Source organism: Chionomys nivalis, chromosome 1 (assembly GCF_950005125.1).
Source record: "Chionomys nivalis chromosome 1, mChiNiv1.1, whole genome shotgun sequence".
Lineage (NCBI taxonomy): Eukaryota > Metazoa > Chordata > Mammalia > Rodentia > Cricetidae > Chionomys > Chionomys nivalis.
In genome coordinates, this window is record NC_080086.1 from 120,870,287 (window position 1) to 120,892,679 (window position 22,393).

General features: G+C 42.4%; 1 protein-coding gene across 1 annotated transcript in view; it reads right to left on the reverse strand.

Annotated features, from left to right (window-relative positions):
- The window catches only part of Camkmt (calmodulin-lysine N-methyltransferase), a 399,762-nt gene that overhangs the window by 215,622 nt on the left and 161,747 nt on the right, over positions 1 to 22,393 (reverse strand). The gene's annotated exons all lie outside the window — the stretch shown is intronic.

The following is a 22,393-nucleotide window of genomic DNA, read 5'->3' on the forward strand; positions in this document are numbered from 1 at the left end:
CTTTGCTGAGGGAGAAATAACACCAACATAAGTCATGTGTCACTTTGTCGTACGGTCTGTCTTCAACGCGCACTACACTATGCGGACATTAGGGAAAATTAAGTGCGAAAAACATTACAACAGCCCAGGGACACTTCTACCTAAATTTTGTGATTACATTTTAAGTGCTCTCTGTCACAGATATCATAAACTGATTAAATCATTTCGTGCCTGACCCCTACTGACTATGCTAAGTGAAGAGAGAGGGCTATTACTAACTCCCCGTTTCTGACAGCTGCCCAGGGGCAATGCAGCCTTTTGCAGCGGTGGAAGGACTCCCTAGCTCACTTACTGAATGCTGAATATTGATTCCTATTATGAGTGTTGTCAAACATAGAGAGCAGTGCTGTAGATCCGGAGTGGCGGGTCGTCCGGAATAGCATTAGCGAATGTCAGGTCAGGAATCAGAGGCCTGCTGGACTCTTTAGGGATGAGATTTATCGATTCTATAAAATGCGAAAGGGATCAAGTACGAGCGAAGATGGAAATGGTCGTGGCAGAATGAGGCTGAGCCTGCCCTGGTGTGGACCTCTGGAGAGATGCCTCACACGGGTGACCACTGAAGAAAATGCTAAACAAGGGGAAGCCTAGGACAAGGACAGCGGCAGCGTTGGGCCGGGATGGAGTTTAGCACTGAATGTCAGATCTTAGCTGTGAAGGTGGTCAGCCAGGTGAGAGGATGCACGTGTGGGCTGGTGGCCTACAGCTTCTCACAAAACCTAGTGCAAAGGGCGTGGCCAGTGCTGACGACTGTCACAGACGAAGATGACCTCAGAAAAGATGCAGTTGGTCATCTTACTGACACCTTCCACCGGAAGGATATCTTGCTTCTGGATTTTCGTTATTTGAATTAATTTTAGAATCAAATACAATCACTCCATTCTTATTACCTGAAAGGTGTCCGTTAAAAGTGTGCCTTCATAAGCTCCTCTGCCTCTGCCACCTTCACCTTGATCCAGTTAACAAAAGATGGCGCTAGTCTAGGAGTGGGGCTCTGGTTCCTTCTAGACTCTGTGATCCTTAGACAAGTCACAGTCTCCCTAGACTATGTTTTTACACTAGCCCAGCAGACAGGCTTCACACAGAGGATCAGTAAGAGGAGACAAGTTCCAAGGGGTGTATTTATCATGACTCATTTTGATGGCTGTAATATTTAATAAAGCTCGGTCTAGCCACTGACTTTTTAATTTGACTGAAGAAGAGATGAAATACACTTCGAGGGTGTAAAATGATTACAAACTGGACACCGCTTTGTAGAAATCGGTGGTGTTTGCAAAGCTCCCCAGTACCTGGTTCCGCACTGCTGGGCATGTTTTGGGACAATGCCCACCCACCCCCCCTTGCGCGCGCGCATGCGCGCGCGCTCATGGAAGCAGCAGCGGCAGTTCCTCCCCTCTTCCTGTCTTCAGAGCTGGCCACGATGCCTTCTTTAATTCTGCCATACTGTGATGGAACCTTGCCTACTCCGCAAGGGAAAGCCAGTAGCCACCAAGACCTAATTCTGTTTGCTGTGTGCCTGGGTAACTGTAAGCTGTTTGTTATTGAACCCTTGAGGTTTCACTCTATAGAAAATTCGCTCTTTGCCCCCTGCAGCCTGTCCCCCTTGATTTGCCTTCCCTTCACAAAGCGACTCGCAGAAAATGAAACAAAACTATCCTTTAAAACAAAAACTAAACCACAGGTCGTATTACATAGTTCAGGCAGGTTTAGAACTTCCTATATAGACAGGCCGATCTGGTACTCACAGAGATCTCCCTGCCTCTGCCTCTCAAGACGTGAACCACCGCACCCAGCACACAACTATCCTTTAAAAAGTCATGCATAGCCTGGTCAATCTTGAATCGCTTCAGATCCTCTTACCCTTTACATAAAATGTTAAAGGAAATACACTTTTCCCCCCTTTCTTCAATCTTCCTCACGTCTCCCTTTGTGGAGCAGGGAACAGGTACTAGGGTCTTGCAGCACGCCCATCAAAGGGTCTCTGCAGCCTTGCTCTAAGTGGGCTGATGAGAGAAAATAAACAGGTGCCACAGGTTACTCAGCTGTTCTAAAATTAAAGATTGATATTTTTCCTCTGGTTCTATTAGCAGACCTTTAGGGACACGTTAGCACTGGATAATGGTTGCGGCAGTAGAAGCTTCATGCTGGGATTTTTAACAGCAAGCCTGGCTGCGGCAGCAAACAATGGCATCTGCCCGTAGCCGGTAACCTAATAAGGAAGCAGCGGCAGCCTGAGGCAGTTTGACTAAACAGCAAGAGAAATCTGACTTCCAATGTACTGACTCCACTTTACTGACAATGGCCTGCCTTAATTAACACTGTATTCATTTGTAACTCAATCAATTTAGAATTTCGGCCTTTAAGCTTTGGCTCTAACCAGTTTAAAAAGAAAAGGAGAAAGGAGGCTTGAGCAGCTGGAGATCCCCTTTGGTTTGTATAAACAGGCACCTGGGAGCCAGCAACGGAACAAATAACCCTTGACATTAATGGCCGAGTTGCCCAAACATTCAGGTAACCGTTAAAACCAGCCGATGAGATCATTTCTTCAACCATTTTTAAGCATGGGATGTATTTCACATAAAATCAAAATTAATTTTTTTCTCCTATCCCTCATTTTTGGAGAGAGCATTAAACTAAAAACATTAGCATTGTCACAAGCTTGTCTATTCCAAACAATTACTTTGTCTCAGAAACTCATGGGATACCATAAACTTCATTTGCTGCTCTTGTTCCCCCTCAATCTTTGCTCGACATATATCATCTTCTGAACAGAAATGACAATATTGTAAATTCTAACTCAATTCCATGTGGATTTTCATTTTTAAATATCAGTCAACAAGTAATAAAAATTAAGCTGGGTGGTGATGGCACATGCTTTAATCCCAGCACTCGGGAGGCAGAGGCAGGCAGATCTCTGTGGGTTCGAGCCCAGCCTGATCTACAGAGTGAGTTCCAGGACAGTCAGGGCTACATAGAGAAACCTTGTCTCAAAACAACAAACAAAAACAAATAATGAAAATGAATGTGATAAGCCACCACACAAGAGCAGGACCCTGAGTTCTCAACTATGTTGTTTTTAATCATATGAAACAGCTAACTTCAAAGTCTGCCCTGAAATTGTTCTGTATTCTGAAATTTGATGCACCAAAAATAACAGGTCTTATAAGAAAAGTAAGATTGGGTCAGACCATCCAAAAGTTTTTCACCACTGAGACTAGAGAGGACACTTGTTAGTCTTGCAGAGGCCCCAGGTTCTAGGCCAGCACCCACATGGGGCCTCACAACCATCTGTAAATCCAATTCATCCTTTTCTGGACTCCGCAGGCACTGTACACGCATGCCGCACAGATATTCATGCAGGCAAAATCACCCATACACATAAAACAATAATAATAAATAAATAAAAATAAAGATTTTTAAAAAAAAGTTTTTCAACAGAACACAATGAAAACAATTCTATTGAAAATACTAACATAAGCATCTCTGCTTGGTACCTACCCTGGGCCTCGCATCTCTACTAGTACCTACACCAGGCCTCGCATCTCTGCTGGTACCTACCCTGGGCCTCGCATCTCTACTGGTACCTATGCTAAGCCTCGCATCTCTGCTGGTACCTACCCTGGGCCTCGCATCTCTGCTGGTACCTACCCTGGGCCTCGCATCTCTGCTGGTGCTGGTACCTAAACTGAGCATCACATCTCCACTAGCACTTACACCTCAGCCTCAGTTCTGCCAGCCTTGGACCCTGAGCTCATCCTTCCTCCTAGATGTGTGCAGGTCCTGAAAGGCCTCTGGTTGTTTACTAAAGCTAAAAGCCTAACTCATTAGAGCACGGCCTTCATTAATTCATTGCTTTCATTCTGAAGAATGTCTCTGCAGCCCCTCCACCTGCACTCTCACTTACACAAGAGAGCTTATTATACTAGAAGGAACAGAGACTCTCAAAGCCATTAAATAAGCCACTGCTTCCAGTAAAAGGATATACTTGAACAAACGTTCACCTTTTCTCTTAGAGTCTTCATAAATTTTAAGGTTTAACTGGGAAACATTTGCCCCAGTTGGTTCTGAGTGTTCCTCACAAAATCACCTGGAAGCAAACAGAATTTATACATGTTAAGACAGACACAGTAGCGTGCACCTATAGTCCCAGTTACCCAGAGGCCAAGCAGGAGGATTACTTGAGCCCGAGAGTTCTAGAACATCCTGGACAACAGTGAGATATCCATCTTACATACATACATATATACATCCATGAATATATACATGGATATATACATTCGTCACGTATATACATGTATGTATATGTATGTATATGAAAATATGTATAAGCCATACATGCCATTCTTATTTACTCCCCAATAATTTACCAACTAAAAATAACAAGGTTTCTCTGTTGCAGATAGAAACCTTGGTTTTGAAGTACCAAATGAGGTTGGGGAGTACAGGAGGCAGGTCCCTAGTCTCAGCAACTAATGGTTTTCTGACTCATACCTGCTCACCAGATGCAGTGATGCTGGGATTCCTTCTGCTTGGTCCTTACCTGATGTCTCTGTTAATGGTTCCCTAGAGACTACAGTCTCTCTGATCTATCTGAAGACCAACCCCATGTGCAGGTCTCAGGACTGGCCCTCTCTCTTTCGGAGACTTCTTCCTGCTTTCTTGCTCTCTCCTCTGACCTTGACATATAACAAATATATTTAGTTTTTATGAAAAGTTTTCATTGCTAGTCTAGATTTTGAGTGCTTGTGTCCAAGTGTGTGGGGGTAGAGGTGGTCTCTGTAGTCATTTTATTTTCTTATTTTACTCTATAGCCTACAAATACCTGGTAGTATTTATGCATTGCAATAATACAATAAGTATCAGTTTAAGATTTTTGTAGTTGCTTTTTGAAACTAAATGTAGTTTCTTAACTACTACCTAAAACGTAAAGTTGTACATAATCATAAGGCATCATATGATGCTTTGATACACATATAATATTTTTCTTTTTTAAGATTAAAGGTCTACGTACATGTCTGTCTTTAATTATGTACACGGGCATGTCTGTCTGTGGTATAACGTGTGAGTGCTGGTGTCTGTAGATCAGATGTGTCAATCTCCCTGGACCTGGAGTTACAGGTGGTTATGAGTTGCCTGACTCAGACCCTAGCAGAGCAGTATATGCTCCTAACCACTGAGCCATCCCTCCAGCTCTGCCTCCTGTCTGCCTCCCTTCCTTCTTTCTTTCTTTGTTCACTTTTGGTTTTGGTGATATTAGGGATTGAACCTGGGGCCTTGTGCCTGGTAGGCAAGCACTCTACCACTGAGCTAAATCCTTGGCCTTTGTATAATATTTAAATCAGGTTGAATGTACCTGTTTCCTCATCACATCTTTATGGTGAAAACATTTAAACTCTATTCTTATAGCTTTTGAATGGCATAATACATTACCAAAATGTATAATTATTCTATTATCCAACAGAACTTTTTATTCTGTTCAAGCTATAACTTAGCTATAATATAGCATTGGTTAACCTCTCCTCACTCTTCCCTAGCCACAAATATTTTAGATTAGATTTTCTAGTTGATTTTAAGAGACTTAATATGAAAAACTAACATTCATAATGATCACACTTGATGGGAGAGTGACTACAAAGATCTCTACGCTCAGAAGTGACCGCTCTGAACTGGTTTTATGTATATGCCTGCTTTGTGTAGCTTTTTTAAAGCAATAGTCGTGGTTTAAAAATACAGATTTGAAATCTACTGTACATTATCATTAGAGCACATTATGGTTAAACAGTAGAAATTTAGTTGTGCAGCAAGATATTAAATTACATGCAGAGGTCGGCAGTGTTCAAATGGCCAGTTCAAGTATATAATGATAGAGAAAAACCTTTTTATAGTAACAAAGGAGAAAGAATATAGATAAACTTTACAACAAATGTGCAAAACCTAGCAACCTCCATAGTGGAGCAGGACAAATGGAAAGACCTTCCTATCTGCGGTAAAATGGCTCCCTGTCATAGTGAAGTCTATTCTTCCCAACTAATTTACAAATCCAGTACAATCACTATAAGTATAATAACAGCTTCATTTAAAAAATACAGCTTTTTGAGATTGTAATGACATCATTTGCCCCTTCTCTTTCCTTGATCCAACTCTCCCATGTGCATCCCTGCCCCTTGTTCTCTTTCAAATTCGTGGTTATCATGCTATGTTGGTCATTGTTGTGGTTCATATGCGCCTTAGCTGGGTAGGACTACTGGTTGCCCCCTTCCTTTGGAAACTTGCATGGTGCCTCTGGTACCATGAAAGCTAGTCCTCAGCAAAGATGCAGCTTGGGTTCTCTGAGCCCCATGCGTAAAGTGCCATCATCAAGTTGACCATAGTCACCGTCACCAATAACAAAGCAAACTAGTATTATAAATCTCCTGATATAATGTACTGATGAAGACATCACTTCTGCTAAATATAAGACAAAACCAGACTAAAGGTCATTCAAAAAATATCAAGGTCAAGTTCAACATAAGGCTAGAGAGATGCCCAGATGGTAATGTGCTTACTATGCGAACACGAGGACCTGAGCTTGGAGTACCAACACCATAGAAATAAAAAGTTGGGCACTGCAGTGTGCATCTCCAACCCCAGTGCTGGGAAGGTGGAGACAAGAGGACCGCTGCTGGGTTTGCTGGCCGCCTGTCCTGTCATTTGGTGAAAGATCTATGTCAATGATGATGATGATCAGGAGGAGGAGGAGGGAGGAGGAGGAAGGTGAAGAGCAATAGATGAGGACACCCAATGTCAGTTGATCTGATCTTATTCATATTCATCTAATTGCACACACACATATTTTAAGAAATTTCAACAGAGCCAGGGGCTGGGCAAAATGGCTAAAAGGCTGAAGAACTATTCTAGAGGAATGTAGTCTAAACAAAAGTGGTTAATGAAATTCACATCTGTGAGGTGTGTGTGTGTGTGTGTGCGCGCATGTATGTAAAAATGGCTGGCTATTACTTCCCAGAAGGATGATACCACAGAAAATGTTCATCTTTCAATGAAAAGATGCAGGATTAACTGGCAGGTAACTCCAACTCTGGACCAATCTAACCCCATGGAAAGAAAAGCTACCAGAATATACTGAGGATATTGGTGATGGTCATGTTAGTGCAGAAACAAGAAGCAAAGAAGGGAGGGAGGGGGAAAAGGAGGGAGGAAAGGAAAAGGGGGGAGAGGAGGGAAGGGAATGGAAAGGAAGGAGAGGGGAGAGGAAAGGAGGGAAGGAGGGAGAGAGAGAGGGAGGGAGAAAGGGAGGGAGGAAGGAAGGAAGGAAGGAAAGGAGGGAGGGAGGGAGGGAGGGAGGAAGGAAGACTCAAGAGACCAAATGACTGGACAGAGAATCAACTGTCCAGTGTAGAATAAACAGGGTCATCAGTAAGACATTAAACAAATCCCAAGCACCCGACAGCAATATAATGAGCCACTTGGGTTCACTTTCCCCAGGAACTTCTGACTCTCACTGTAATCTTAGCTTGTTAGCAGATGAATTAGACTGTGTCCAGTTTGGGCCGCTAATGTGGTCCTGCCTTATCTGACGTCGAGAGAGATGGGCTAGTATTCATTTTTGTACTGGTTTGGATTTTATTTCTTCTGATTTTTCCGTCTCATGCTTCATTTCTTTCACCGGAATCATCACAACTTCCGTGATTTTTAATTTTTTTAAAATTAACTGATTCCACTTTAAATTATTTATTATTTGTTTATTTATTTATTAATTATTTATTGTGCTGCCGAGAATGCAGCTCAGCATCCCTCCAAGCCAGACGAAGCTCTGTGGGGTCTTTAGCATCCGCTGTATGCACAAGAGGGTGTTGGATCCCCTGGAACTAGAGTTGTAAGCCATTTGATGTATGCTGGGAACTAAATCCAGGTCCTCTGCAAGAGCAGCAAGTGGCCTTCACTGCTGAGCCATTTCTCTAACCATCTCTACATTATTTTCAATTAATATTTTATTAAGTGTACAAAATAATGGTTTTAATGACTTCCATATAGGCACATCATTGTATCTTGTACATCTATCACCTACCCTGCCACCTCTTTCCCCAATAGTTACCCTATGATTGCATGCTTTGCACACACACACACACACACACCTAGATTTAATTATTCTCATTTGTTTTCCACCCCTTCTTTAGGCCCCTTCTCACATTAGCCTATTACTTTCATATTACATATATGTACATAAATATAAATCTGTTTTAAATCTAGGTTTCACATAAGCTGAGAAGCTGAGAAATCATTCATCACCAACAACAAAACCAACAAATATTACGCAGATGTTCATTATTCTGCATTTGGCTTCTTTCACTTAACACAGTAATCTCCAGTCCTATTGAGTTTCCTGCAAACGACATGACCGTATTTTTACAGTGGAATAAAACTCCATCATGTGTATCCACCAAACTTTCATTGCCCATTCACCTGTTAATGAACATCTAAGTTTGCTCCAGTCCTTGGCTTTCACGAAAAAACAATATTCAATATTGTTTATATTTCAATAAACAGAGATGTCCAAACATTTCTGAGGTATGCTAGCGTAGATTCTTTGGGGCATATACTTGGAGTGTGTTTGGTTCTATTTTGCTTGTCTGAGGGATATCTATCCTGATTTTTATAGTGACTAAACAGGTTTACATTCCCATCTGCACTGCGTATGTAAACAGCTTTGCCAACAGTTCATCAAAACATCCTATTATCCCAGGATGTTGACACTTAAAAATCAAATAGTCTTGTCTCCACACTCCAAGTAGTATTTTGAAATGATAATTAATCAAAATGTTGTTAAAATGACTTTAGATCAGCAGAGCGCTGTCGTCAGAAGATGGGTGAACATAGACCCTGTCCACAGGCCTGTGAGACAGCTGTTTAAGGAATATAAATATTTCTGATCTACATACAGGACATTAAACTTGGTTGGATAGTTCCTAAAAATGCCTTTTTCTCCTGTTTTGGTTTCCTTTCCGGTTGCTTGGCAAAATCCCTTGACAAAAGCCACCTTGGGGAGAAAGGGTTTCTTTGGCTGACAGTTCCCGATCATAGTCCATCATGGCAGGGAAGTCACAGCTGGTCACATGACACACACAATGAGGAGCAGCGGGCACAGAGTGCATGCATGCCAGCTCAGCTCAGTTCACTTTCTCCTCTGCATTCAGGCCAGGGCCGAACCCGTGAAATGATGCCACCGCGTCCAGGATGGGTCTTCCCAGCTCACGAGCAGCCCGCAGCCAACCTAATCTAGTCAATGCCTCGTTGAACCCCTTCCCAGGTGAGTCCAAACTGTTCCAGGTATTTCAAATGTTTAAATTCCTCTAGAAGACAACTTAGAACTATTCCATGGCATTATACACAGTGACAAGGCAAATCAACGCAGGTGTTATGGTTTTTGCATGTACTCGTTTTCCTAAAAAGAACCTACATGTAACGTAGGAATATAAGGGCAGATAGCACCATGAAACTCAAAGGTTTCTCAAAACTGCTACAACATAAAATACCTGAAATAAGAGATTTGGGCTTTTGCTAAAGGGTTTCGCAATGTTACTATTTTATTTTCCATAGATTCATGATAAGGAAAGAGGAACGGAGCACTAGAATCAACATATCGGCTCCTGTGGGCAGCAAGGCTGTAGGCCGAGAAAGCTCAAACACAGCGTCAGCTGTCCTTCCCAAGTCAACATCAGAGAAGCAGTGGTAGCCATGGGCTGCCAGCCAGGACATTTAAAGAGCCAGAGAACAGCTGGATTTTTACAAAGAACCCCTTTATAGCTGAGTGTGAAGTCTCAAATTAGTCCATGGCACATTAAGTGGAGCAATTTAAAAAAAGGAAAACCACATAGAACATTGTGTAAGTAAAGCTATCCCTCTCTATGTCTATGGTTCATTTCTGTTCAAATCTCTCCATGACCCGATTGTTCTGACCAAACATCTAAAGGAGGTGTTAAGAACTGGACTTAATTCTAACTGTCTTGACAGAGTGAGATAAAAATTGTTAAAACTCCTTGAAATAATTTTCAGAAGAACAGGTCTGTTCTAAGAGTATCCTCCAGAGAAAAAATAATTCTCATCTGAAATTCTTGTGATGAGAAAATGAGATTTTCATAGGATGTATACTTTTTTAAAAAATCAGTCTCTCTTCTTCATACTAACACAGAAAGATGCCCTTGGTTCCCAGCAAGTTCATATGTATGGGGAAGAGCCTTTGTCATCATTCCCTGTTCTGATGCTGCCACACTAATAATTTACATTCTATTCAATTATCATACGTGTGTGTCAAATGCACACACGTGTGTATGGCCACAACTACTGAGTCAGGTCTTTCATTCCACCAAATGGAGCAAGGCACCAAACTCCAGTTCTCAGCCTTGCCAGCAAGTGCCCTCCACATCCAATCCTTCTCACCAACCTAAAGGTAATTATTAAAAAGAACTATGGGGCCAGGCAGTGATGGTAGAGGCAGGCGGATCTCTGTGAGTTCAAAGCCAGCCTGGTCTACAGAGTGCACTCTAGGACAGTCAAGGCTACACTGAGAAACCATGTTTCAAAAACACACACACACACAAACCATCTTGGAGACATGGAACATTATAGGTTATTAATTAATGGACGTATCCAAGGCTTTCTGTAATATTAAGTTAGGGGCCTCATCCTAGCCTCCGAACTCATTAAAATTGAAAACTAATTTAAAAAACAGAATTTAAGACATTTCTTAAAATGTACCAGGTAACTTTTTTCCTTCCCTTTGTCCTAATATCTAAGACAGGAGCCTGGAAGAGACATGCCCACCATGCCCATAAAAAACATTAAACCTTTTGTCAAGTGCTCTACTTTAGCAATAGTGGAACTGTATGTGCTTGGTCCCTTTAAGACCCTTAGAATCTGTACGGAGCTGAAGAAACCGTGTGACTGAAGGCTGACAAGGTACAGTGCAGTAGGAATCGCTCACATCACCACATCATCTGTGGTTTTTCAGATAAGATGCCAACAATGTAGCGGTTAATCTTTGCGGTTAAACAATGCTTTTAGATGTGCTTCAGGAGCTAAAAGGAGTATCTAAACATTATTTCAAATGCTGAGGCCATTAGTAGACTAACACATTTGTCAACAATATTATTAAATATTTCTAAGTCATCTCAAAGTCACATAGTGGTAGATTTGTCTTGTTTTGCTTTGTTTCCAAAGCATCACGCTTGCTACTGATATGCTATCTAACAGATAATACATTCTGGAGTTTTCTTTGTTTATTAACAAGCCCTTGTAATTAACTTGCTTTTAAATCATAAGTATGATACTATTTTAATTTCCCTCACACTCTCTACCCTATCATTTGAAATCACATTAAGCTGACTCGGAGAAGGCCACCTGGTGTAATACTGTGACATTGAAGAGAGCCGTTCTGGTGTGCAGCAAATACTGACAGTCCTCTATGCTAAAATCCATTTCTCCAACTGATGACAGAACTAAGGGAAATTAATTTTTGCTATTCATAAATAGCTGACAGGTTTAATGTAAATGTTTTGAAAAAGGCCTCAGCCTATGCGGCACATACATTACGCATGCCGTAGTGCACCGGGATCTCGGGTGGGAAGCCCACTCGCCTTTCTAGATCGCTGCAGCTCAAACTGTTGAAGTTTCTCCAATTTCTCACAGATTGCGATTTCCATACACATGTAAATAACATCAGGCATTTCCATAAAAGCTTTCAGTCACTGGGGGGAGAATCAGCAATTTGACACTTAGGTAAATTTCCTGGATAAGAATACAATGAGAATTCTGGCGAGCCTGACAAGTCACTTGCCGGTTGCCTCCCATGGACAGAGCTGGAGAGTTTATCCCAAGGAGGCCGTGCTGTATGTAACAGCCAGGAGGCTGCCGCAGAATGGCCGCCACCTTGGTCCCGTACAAAGAACTGGGGTTCTTTTCGAAGGTGAGCATAGATTCATCCTCGGCGTCCTAGCAACACGCACTGCCTTGGAACTGCATGTGAGCGCATTCACTCAGGTGAATATGGATAAATAAACCCCTGCCAGGTTCAACCCACTTTATGCAATAGATACATTAATAAAACACAGGAAAGTTTCCATTTAAATCAATTCTATAAGCAAACCATTTGTTAGAGTCACCATAAACTGATTCAACTTTTAAATTTGTATTCATTTTTCAAGTATAAGCGTTAACAAGATAATTAGTATAATGGATTGAAACACTGAATATAGATTGAAAATTCTTTAAGTTTGTAATAATACTAAAATATACAAATCAAGTGAAACCTGGGTCATCTCTGAAGCGTTGATCATATTACTCTATTTTTTTTAAAAAAAAGTGTTTATATATTTGCTACACACACACACACACACACACAGAGTGTTCTGCCTGCACACCAGAAGGAGGTACCAGATCTCATTATAGATGGTTGTGAATCAACATATGAGTGCTAGGAATTGAACTCAGGACCTCTGGAAGAGCAGCCAGTGCTCTTCACCTCTGAACCATCTGTCAAAAGACACCTTTTTGGGGTGACTTCTGTCACCATCCTGGCTGCAATGGGTTCATATGTTCCAGGGTAGGAGCTTGAGGATTAGAAAATGTTAAGTAGGAGGAACAGAGAAAATTACAGAGACACAGGATAGTAACGGGAGGGCAACTCAGCAATACTGAATGCTGAATTCACCCATGTTTATTTTCCATAGACTTTTATACCCAACACAAAAGGGGGAAAGAAGGCAGAGGACTGTTCTAACATGGTACAAAGGACAACCAGAGCAATTATTGGCCCCAATACATGAGACATCAAGCCATTAATTATTGAGAAAAGTATTTGATGCTTGAGGCAGTGAAAACACCCTAGACCAAGTATCCCTAGGTCAAACGTCGTCATGTTTCAAAAGAAAGAGCAGAAGTCTGCTTGAACTCTCTGACCTTTGGTCAGGGTGGAGCAGATCTACCTCTACGGGCCACCCTGACGCCCAAAACACCGAGTAACCACAACCCTAGACAAGCCACACTTGTCAACAGCCTCAAGAAAGCAAAATAAGCTCAAATTCTCTGACTTCAGACAAGGTGGGAAAGGCTCACATTTTTGGGCTCCACAGCCATCTCCCCAGTCCCTATCTAATTATACTTTATCAATAAAAACTCAGGAGTCAGTTACTGGGGTAGGCTGAGCAAACTTCCTACTTAGCTCATTAGCTAAGGTGCATTAGAAGTGGGAGTCAATTCCCTATTCCACAGTCAGAAGTGATGACTCCCACTTGAAATTTCAGCTCTGGGGAGGGAGGTAGAGGCACGTAGATCCCTGAGGCTCTTTGGTCAGCCAGTCTAGCCTAACCAGGGTGCCCCAGGGCCCAGGGAGAGACTTCGTCTCAAACAATAAAGTGAACAGCTCCTGGGGAACAACCCCCGAGGCTGACGTCTGGGGAACAACCCCCGAGACTGACGTCTGGGGAACAACCCCCGAGGCTGACGTCTGGGGAACAACCCCCGAGGCTGACGTCTGGGGAACAACCCCCAGACTGACGTCTGGGGAACAACCCCCGAGACTGACGTCTGGGGAACAACCCCCGAGGCTGACGTCTGGGGAACAACCCCCGAGGCTGACGTCTGGGGAACAACCCCCAGACTGACGTCTGGGGAACAACCCCCGAGACTGACGTCTGGGGAACAACCCCCGAGGCTGACGTCTGGGGAACAACCCCCGAGGCTGACGTCTGGGGAACAACCCCCGAGGCTGACGTCTGGGGAACAACCCCCGAGACTGACGTCTGGGGAACAACCCCCGAGGCTGACGTCTGGGGAACAACCCCCGAGGCTGACGTCTGGGGAACAACCCCCGAGGCTGACGTCTGGGGAACAACCCCCGAGGCTGACGTCTGGGGAACAACCCCCGAGACTGACGTCTGGGGAACAACCCCCGAGGCTGACGTCTGGCCTCCACAAACATGTATCTACATATATGTAAATGCACCCTCATGTAAACATAAACACACAAAGGTTAAAAAGAGAAGTAGAAAACAAGACAGAGACGCCATTGGTTTAAAAGAAAGGCAACTAGACACTGGAGAGACAGCTCAGAGGAAAAAGCACTTGCAAGGGTGCAGATCCCCAGATCCCACATAAAAGGATGAGTAGGTGGGACAGCTGCCTGTAATCCCAGCAGTGGGAGGCAGAGAAAGGATCCTGATACAAGCCTGCTAGCTTGTTCAGCAAAAGACCCTTTCATTATAAACAAAGTGGAGACCAACTGAGAAAACACCCAATTATATCAATATGCATGCATGGACACCCACATGCACATACATGCACCCCTACACGTGTGAACACACATACATGCACAAACAACACTCACATACACATCAAACACCCTCACAAAACATGGAAGTGCACAGTACATTTTCTTGTATCTCTCTTCGTAAACTGCAAGTTTTACTGCAACATAAATTCCTTCTTTATGATCTGTCTTCCTAAAAAGGGTACATATGTACAAGAAAAAGATATGTGGACATGGATCAGACATGATCCAAACAAACTGACAATTCTTTTTTAAAAAAGAAAAGAACTAGAAGACACTGGAGAATTTGAATAGGGAGTAGATACTTAATAGTATTAAGGAATTATTGGCAACTTTTTAGGCATGATAACGGTGTTATTTTAATAAGGCTTTGTCTTTTAAGGCATGTCTTTCAAAATACTGATATTGCTAACAGATGAAAAGATAGGTTGGCTACAACTCATTTTAAAATAATTCAGTCAGTGAGAGACTAGGAACGGAGTGGGGTGATGGAGTTTGGTTAACTGTTAATAAATGCGGAAGGAGCTCAATTTCATATACATTACATTCTCTATTATGTGTATGTTTTTCAAATCTTTGTAAAATACAAACAGCTAACCATAAAATAAAGACTGCAGAAATACTACTTTCTTGTTAAATTAGAAAATCATTACTTAGCTCATGACAAATTGGGAAACAACCATTTGTGGTGAGAGAGGAAAAACACTAGGTGCTTACATGTAGAACATTCAACAAGAAGGTAGGGGTTGAGGTTGGTGGAGAGACCACTAGTTAGCAGCAGACCTTCCCAGGTAGCTATTAGCTCAAGCCGCCTGCAAATCACTTTCATAATTCTACAGATTTGGAAGGAATCAGAAAGAAAGAACAAACAATACACAATTTTCAGGACAGGATGACATAGTAACGATGTACACACATCCTTTATACATATGCTAAAGCTCACGGAATGGACAGCACCAAAGGCGATCCTGAGGTAAGCTACAGACTTGGGATGATAATGTGCCAACATGGGTTTATGAATTTAATAAATGAAACAAGCACTTAAGCATGGGGGTGATGGGAGGAGGGTGAGCACCAATGGGATGGCCAACTTTGCTGGGAACCTAAACCAGTCTAAAAAATGTCACTAAGAAAACCTCTGGGCATTCTGCTGACTTCTGACTCTAAGATGCCCCAAATTTCTGCTTCTTAACACTCTGGTCATCTCTGAGTATAATCTTTAAATATTTTAGGACACCAAGATTTGGAGCTGATGGCCCTGGGACTGAGGCCTGGAGGGAAAGGGGCCAGGTATAACACATATGGTGCTGTTCCTGAGCAGTAAAATGTTCCAAAATTGCTTCTAAAATTGTTCTGAAATGGGTTGTGCCACCCTATAAACATATTCAGATGGACTGAGTTATATGCTCTAAAGAGATGAATTGTATGACTTATGAATTATACCTTAACAGCATTTTATTTTTCAAAAGATGTGGAAGCTTTCACAATGATCAATTTTTGGCATCAGTGTCATTGGGTTAAGGGATACCCAGACAGCTTGTAAGATTTTATTTCTGGGTATGTCTGTGATGTTGAGCTGGGGGATTGAGGAAGAAGGCCATCCTCACATGTGTGGGTGGGCACCATCCCATCCCACTGAACAAGAAAAAAAAAGATGGAGAAAGGGAACAGTTGTTCATACTTTGAGCTGGGACAGCCATCTTCTCTTTATCCCCTCCCTCTATCAGAGCTCCTAGTTTTCAGACCTTCATACTCACCCGGGACTTCAAGATTTCACCCCAGATCTGGGGCCTGAGAGGTGAGGCTGAAACTAAACTACTTACTGGATTTCCTGAGCCTCGGCTCCTAGACAGCTGATCCGAACTGCATTAACCAATCCTTCATAACAAACGTTTCCATCCATACATCTACATCCATATTATATACCATATAGAGATAGATAGATAGATAGATAGATAGATAGATAGATAGATAGATAGATATGAAGGTAGATGGAAGGAAGGAAGGAAGGAAGGAAGGAAGGAAGGAAGGAAGGAAGGAAGGAAAAAGGCAGATAGACAGATGATAGATAGATAGATAGATAGATAGATAGATAGATAGATAGATAGACACATACATACATACATACATACATACATACATACACAGATATCCCATTAATTCTGGTTCTCTGGAGAACCCTAATTAATATCTTTTCTATCTATACATATTAAAAAATAGAACACTACCTGTGAGTGGACTTGGCATTATACATTATACATTTTCAAAATCAGTAGTTATTAAAATGATAAGACCATTTGCATTTATATTTAATATACTGAGACAAAATTTCCCAGTATATTTGAAATGTTAGCATAAGCCAACTCCTTTCCAACAATAGACATGGAGGTCTGAAACAGCCGGGCTTGAACTTAAACTTTGCTCACCTCAGAGAAGTGAATTATCCTTTCTCTACGTTAGTTTCTCTTCTACAAAAATAAATAAAATTATTCTCACCTGATAAGATGACAATGATTGCATGACACAGGATGGACAAAAGCACCCTGTTCTCAAAAAAAAAAAAAAATGGGAACATTTAGAATTTCTTCCATGAAAGCATGTAGCAATCTTTCCAGAAGTAGAGAATTATTCTTTTTATTTGGGAGACTTATCTAATGGCTGCAATTGGATTTCCATCATCAGCAAGCTGAATATGGACATCTTTTAAAATAACCTTTTTGGGTCATCTAACCTGAACATTTATATAAATGTCTGAAATTACTCCCAACATTGCTAGTATGTCTATATTAAAGTATGCTAAATATCTTAATCTCACTTATACTCACATAAAGTAAAAGGGTTTAAATGAATATTTAATGGAAATAATACAAAGGGATTCTTAATAAGCTAAATTGGTTATTTTATTATGATACTTTGTACTCATGCAGAGGCTCCTGAACTTCTTAAATTAAAAATATCTCGGGAGACATAATGTCTATTGTTTAAAAGACAGGTGTGAAAAAAATCATTCACTAACTGAATCATTTCAGATAGTCTGGATTCCAAGCATTGTGCTGACCCGAGGAACTGATGATGCCTAGGGCACGGTCTCTGCCCATCAGGAGGCCCAGTTTGCTGCCCCACCCAGGTAAGGGGCAAACAATGCCAGTAAGACAAGAAAAGACCTAATGGGGATAGGCATGGCATTCTTGGAGTATAAAGTAAAACAGGACTAACTACAAAATAAGAATCCTTTGGAAAGTCAATGACAGAGGAGCAGAATTCTCAAGCCCTGGTGTCTAGCTCATTTCTTTTACCACACACACACACATACACACGTATATGTGTATGCGCTTTCTATGTAGTGGTAAATAAGGTAGGAGAAGTCCTTTTGAGTTTCCAGTATAACAAGGCACATAGTAGAAGTTCATGAGAGTACATACCAGTAAAACCCAAGACATCAAGCTTGCATTAATATTTTAAACTACTGTATACATCTGAGTATAAATTTGAAACCAGCTATTGAGTAGATAAGAAGTTCCATCCTAAAGTTCCTGTTACATTTTATTAAGGCAATCTGCTTTGTGTAGTGCACTTCCCCAGTCCTCTGACTTTTTTGCCAAAGTGCTGCCCCATCTCATGGATGAACAGTTTCAGGCTTCCAGTATAAGCACAGAACACATTACTTTCCTGGTATATAAGACCCTAGTTCATGCCATGCGCTGCATACCACTATAGGCTCCAACAACCCAGAACGGGAAGAGCTACACTTTTACTTTATTCGTTGCAAAGCTGTCGGGTAGCCCCCAGCAACCACCTGATGACCTTTATAAGTTTCCTAGCAATCCTTTGAAGGTTGTGATGCACACTCTCCCAAGATCCTGTCTATAACTATTAAGTCTCAAATCCTGGTTTGTCCTGAGCCATGGTCCCTGTCTTAGCTTTCTATTGTTGTGACAAAACACCATGATCATGGCAACTTATAAAAGAAAACATTTAATTCTGGGCTCACAGTTGCAGACCCTCATGGTAGGGGGCCTGGCAGCAGGCGGGATAATGCTAGAACAGTAGTTCAGAGCTCACATCTTGATCCACAAGCATGAGGCAGAGAGAGAGAGAGAGAGAGAGAGAGACTGGGAATGGTGTAGGCTTTTAAAATCTCAAAGTCGATCCCCCAGTGTCACACTTCCTACAACAAAGCCATACTTCCTAGTGGTTCCCAAACCAATTCACCAACTGGGAACCAAGTATTCAAACACCTAAGCCCATGGGGGCCAGTCTCATTCAAAACACGTGTCTAAAAATCTAGACTGAGCTTTCAGATTACTGAGAGTGCCAGTGAGAGATCTGTGCCTCCTTCCTCTGCCCCTAAAAACACTGTCAAGTCCACATACAGACACTCTACTCTGTAGTCCCAAGTAAGCTTCCTTTAAGCCATCTCAGCTTCGGCATTGGAGATGTGAACAAGAAATCCACCCTGGACCTAGGTCTGCCAGCCTCGGTTATTTGTTTTTTATTACCAGGGGTCCCAGTAATCGATCATTTGGCAATGAAGAGTCATCTATGCAGGGCTTGTCTCAAATTCTATAGAATCGATGAGCCAAACTGAGTCCATCTTAGTGTTTTTACACTTTTCTACCTTGATATGGTTTGTTTTCACTACAGCAGACTTAACAAGAACAGATTTCATTACCAAAAGCGTGGTGCCATTCTAACCAAACCTAAAGCACTGGCATTGGCATAAGAAAGGGACATTGAGAGCTTACATCAAGGTAGGACTGTGGATACAGCTGCTACTGACATGCCAGCATGCATGAGGCCCTGAGTTCAATCCCACTACTGAAAGGTGACATGCAGATGCTACTGGGACTGAGAAAGAAGGTTCTCCTGTGGTGGCTGAAAATGCGACAGTACAGAGAACAAGAAATGCGCTTATCAGATTTTTGATCGACCTAAGGAAATCCCCAGGCAGAACACGGCAAGTGTTCATTAGCATCTTGATGCACACATATGCTGAAGGGTAAAGTGAGGGCTGGGAAGAGAGTTCCATCACTAAAGTGTTTGCCAATGCAACCATGAGACCTGAGTTTGATCCCTAGAACCCATGTGAAAAGGCTAGCATTGCAGAACAAGCTTGTAATGCCAGCACCGGGGAGGCAGAGACAGGGGAATCTGTGTAGCTCTGACCAGTTAGGCTAAGTACTGGGCAAGCTCCACACCTTTTCTCAAAATACAATGCAGATGGGCCCTAACAAACCATACCCGAGGTTGACCTCTGGCCTACACAGACTTATGCACACAGCATACGGTTTCCTGCAGACACACACACACAAAGGTAAGAGAGAGAAAACTGAAGAGCAAACTGTTAGGTTTCCAGGTAAAATGCCGAGGAATTATAAAGACTCTAGAACTTGTTGGGTTGAAAAGCTCCTTCTTATTCTCGGAACCTCTTGACAGGAAATACTTTTCAAATTAAGACATGCCTTCACAGTAAAGATTAAATCTAAGGTTGTCAAGAAGGCATCTCATAACAAAGTCATCTCCTCTGAATGTGAATGAAAACCCTTTAAGAATTCAGAATGACTTAATGATCATAAACCCTCTCAGGCAGACAAAAACTTCTAAAGGTTTAAGACCATGCCTAGAATACCTTCTCCACTAAACAGCTTCCAGTTACTTGAAACATCTCGTCCTGCTGTAGCATCACAAGGAGCCAGATGGATTAACCCTCCAAGGTTTCCCTTTCTCTTTTTAGGAATTGCATCAGTTCAGTGTAAAAGAGACCAAGAATATAAGATGAGAGAGGTTTTCAACAAGGTGGACCCTGACTACTGCAGAACAGGAGAGTAGTTAAGAAGACTTGTTTTGGTGCTGTATTTTACCACACATATTCTTTTAAAATGAAAACATTTTTGGACCCCTAAATTTTTCGGAGTCAAAGGCAGGAAAACAAAGTTACTCAGCTGTGAACACAAGCCCTCCTTAGAGGAAAGTAAGAAATACCTTTGAGAGTCCAAGTACCGAACAGCCACAAGAGGCAGCTCCAACTGAGTAGAACCAAGCACTTGCATGTAATGGTAAAAATGGTGCTGTTCCCTGAGTAGCAGCAGTGGGCAGTGAGTCCCAGAAGGAACCACTGGGGGTGAGAGACCCAAGATGATGCCACAACCAAGCAGGAAGCAATCTTGAGAACCTGCAGTTTTAATTCCTTTAACCTGTTGTGCCTAACCTCCCACCTTTTAGTACAATAAAAAAGAGATGGAAATGTAATGGTCTATCTGTCCTTTTAAAGAGACAAGCCCCACCCACTCCCTCTCCTCCCCCACCCCATCTCCCCACTCCAGTCTGCCAAGGCAAGTGGATCTTCCTTCGCTTCCAGCCTGAACTCCCCTCTCTCTCTCTCTCTCTCTCTCTCTCTCTCTCTCTCTCTCTCTCTCTCTCTCTCTCTCAGAGGTAGCTTCTCCTCCTCTTCTCTCCCCCCTCTGTTTCTCTTTCTCTCTCTCTGCCTCTCTCTCCTCATCTCCCTTCTCCTTCCCTTCCCCCTTCCCTTCAATAACCCACTAAATAAATATCCAACTTCACTTTGCATGGTGTCCCTATCTGTCTCTGTCTCTCACCTGTCATGCCTCCTCCTGGGAATGGCTGACCTGCCGAGGTCTTTCACCTGTCATGCGGCTCCCTCCCTCTGCTCACTGCTGCCACTTGGGGAACCACTCTGCTTTAGTTTTATCTTTACACTCCAAAGGTACCGAACAGCCACAAGAGGCAGTTCCAAGTGAGAGGAATCCGGTCTTTATCTTGAATCCATCAATACCAGGTGGACTACCTACACGGATCCAGGACCAATCATACAGCTTCTCGCTGATGTCATGGTGTGAATAGGACCATCATTAGAGATTATCCAGTGCTTATCCCACCATTACATGTGTGTGCGTGCGTGTGCAAGTTCCATCAATGGTTTGCAAGTTTTCACATTGGGAGAACCCACACTCAAGGAACCTATGCTTAAGGAGTCACATCTGCATTTGGAGCTGACATGGATGATGAGCTCCTGGACTTGGCAGTATTACAGTAGAGTTTCTGCTAAGCCCAGAAGAGCAGCATGAAAGCCCTTTGCTTGAGGGGAGCTTTATACCTCTCTTCAGCTGGGGTCCCTGCAGAGATTCATATCAAGGCTCTTCAGAATGTGGGAAAAACTAGGAATTCAAACACATCTTTAGGCCCTTCTAGTTCTCCTACTCCACCTCCAGACTCACTAAGGGCCATTGGTCTCTCCCACCTAGGGAGAATCCTACCGCAGAATCATTGAGCTGGCTTTTCCTCACTTTCCCTTTCCCCCTGATGCTCGCTCCTTTCATCAGGAGACGCAGTCCTACATTCCTTCATAAATTCCCATAAACACGAGCAATCTTCTTAGACAACGCGTCTTTGCAGAAAGGTGATAGTATCAGTTCTGGAAGCAGATCTACTGCATTCGAATTAAGTAGCTCAGCCATTTATTATGTAATCCTAGGCAAGTTGTCCAACTGCCCTATGCCTTAGTATTCCCATCTACAAGGTTGGAATAACAACAGTACCTACGACATAACGACACTGTGGAAAACACAAGAGATAAAGTCTAAAATGCTTTGTATAGTATTTGCCTTGGAGAAACATTGAACAAATGCAGGGTCATATGGTTTACCACAATGCATAGCCACTGCATTGTTTCTCAAACAACTCCACGAAGTTAGACAGTATTTCTATCTGGAGGCACACACTGTGGAAACAAGTCCAGATGTACCAGATGCATAACTTGGACTCGTGTAACTAAGAGAGTCAGTCTTTAAACTCACATTCAGAATCTAATTCCAGTGCTTTTCCCATTGTATCACACTGTATATGAAATATGAGGAGCAGTTATGATGGCCACCGCTGGATGGATGGATGGAGAAAGGACTTCTGCAAACCTCCAAGTAGAACACAGTGTGTCCGTGTGTGAACAGCTCCAGCTACTTGGGAAGCTGAGGGAGGAAGATCACTTGAGGATTTGGGAGCCAACTTGCGCAACACAGT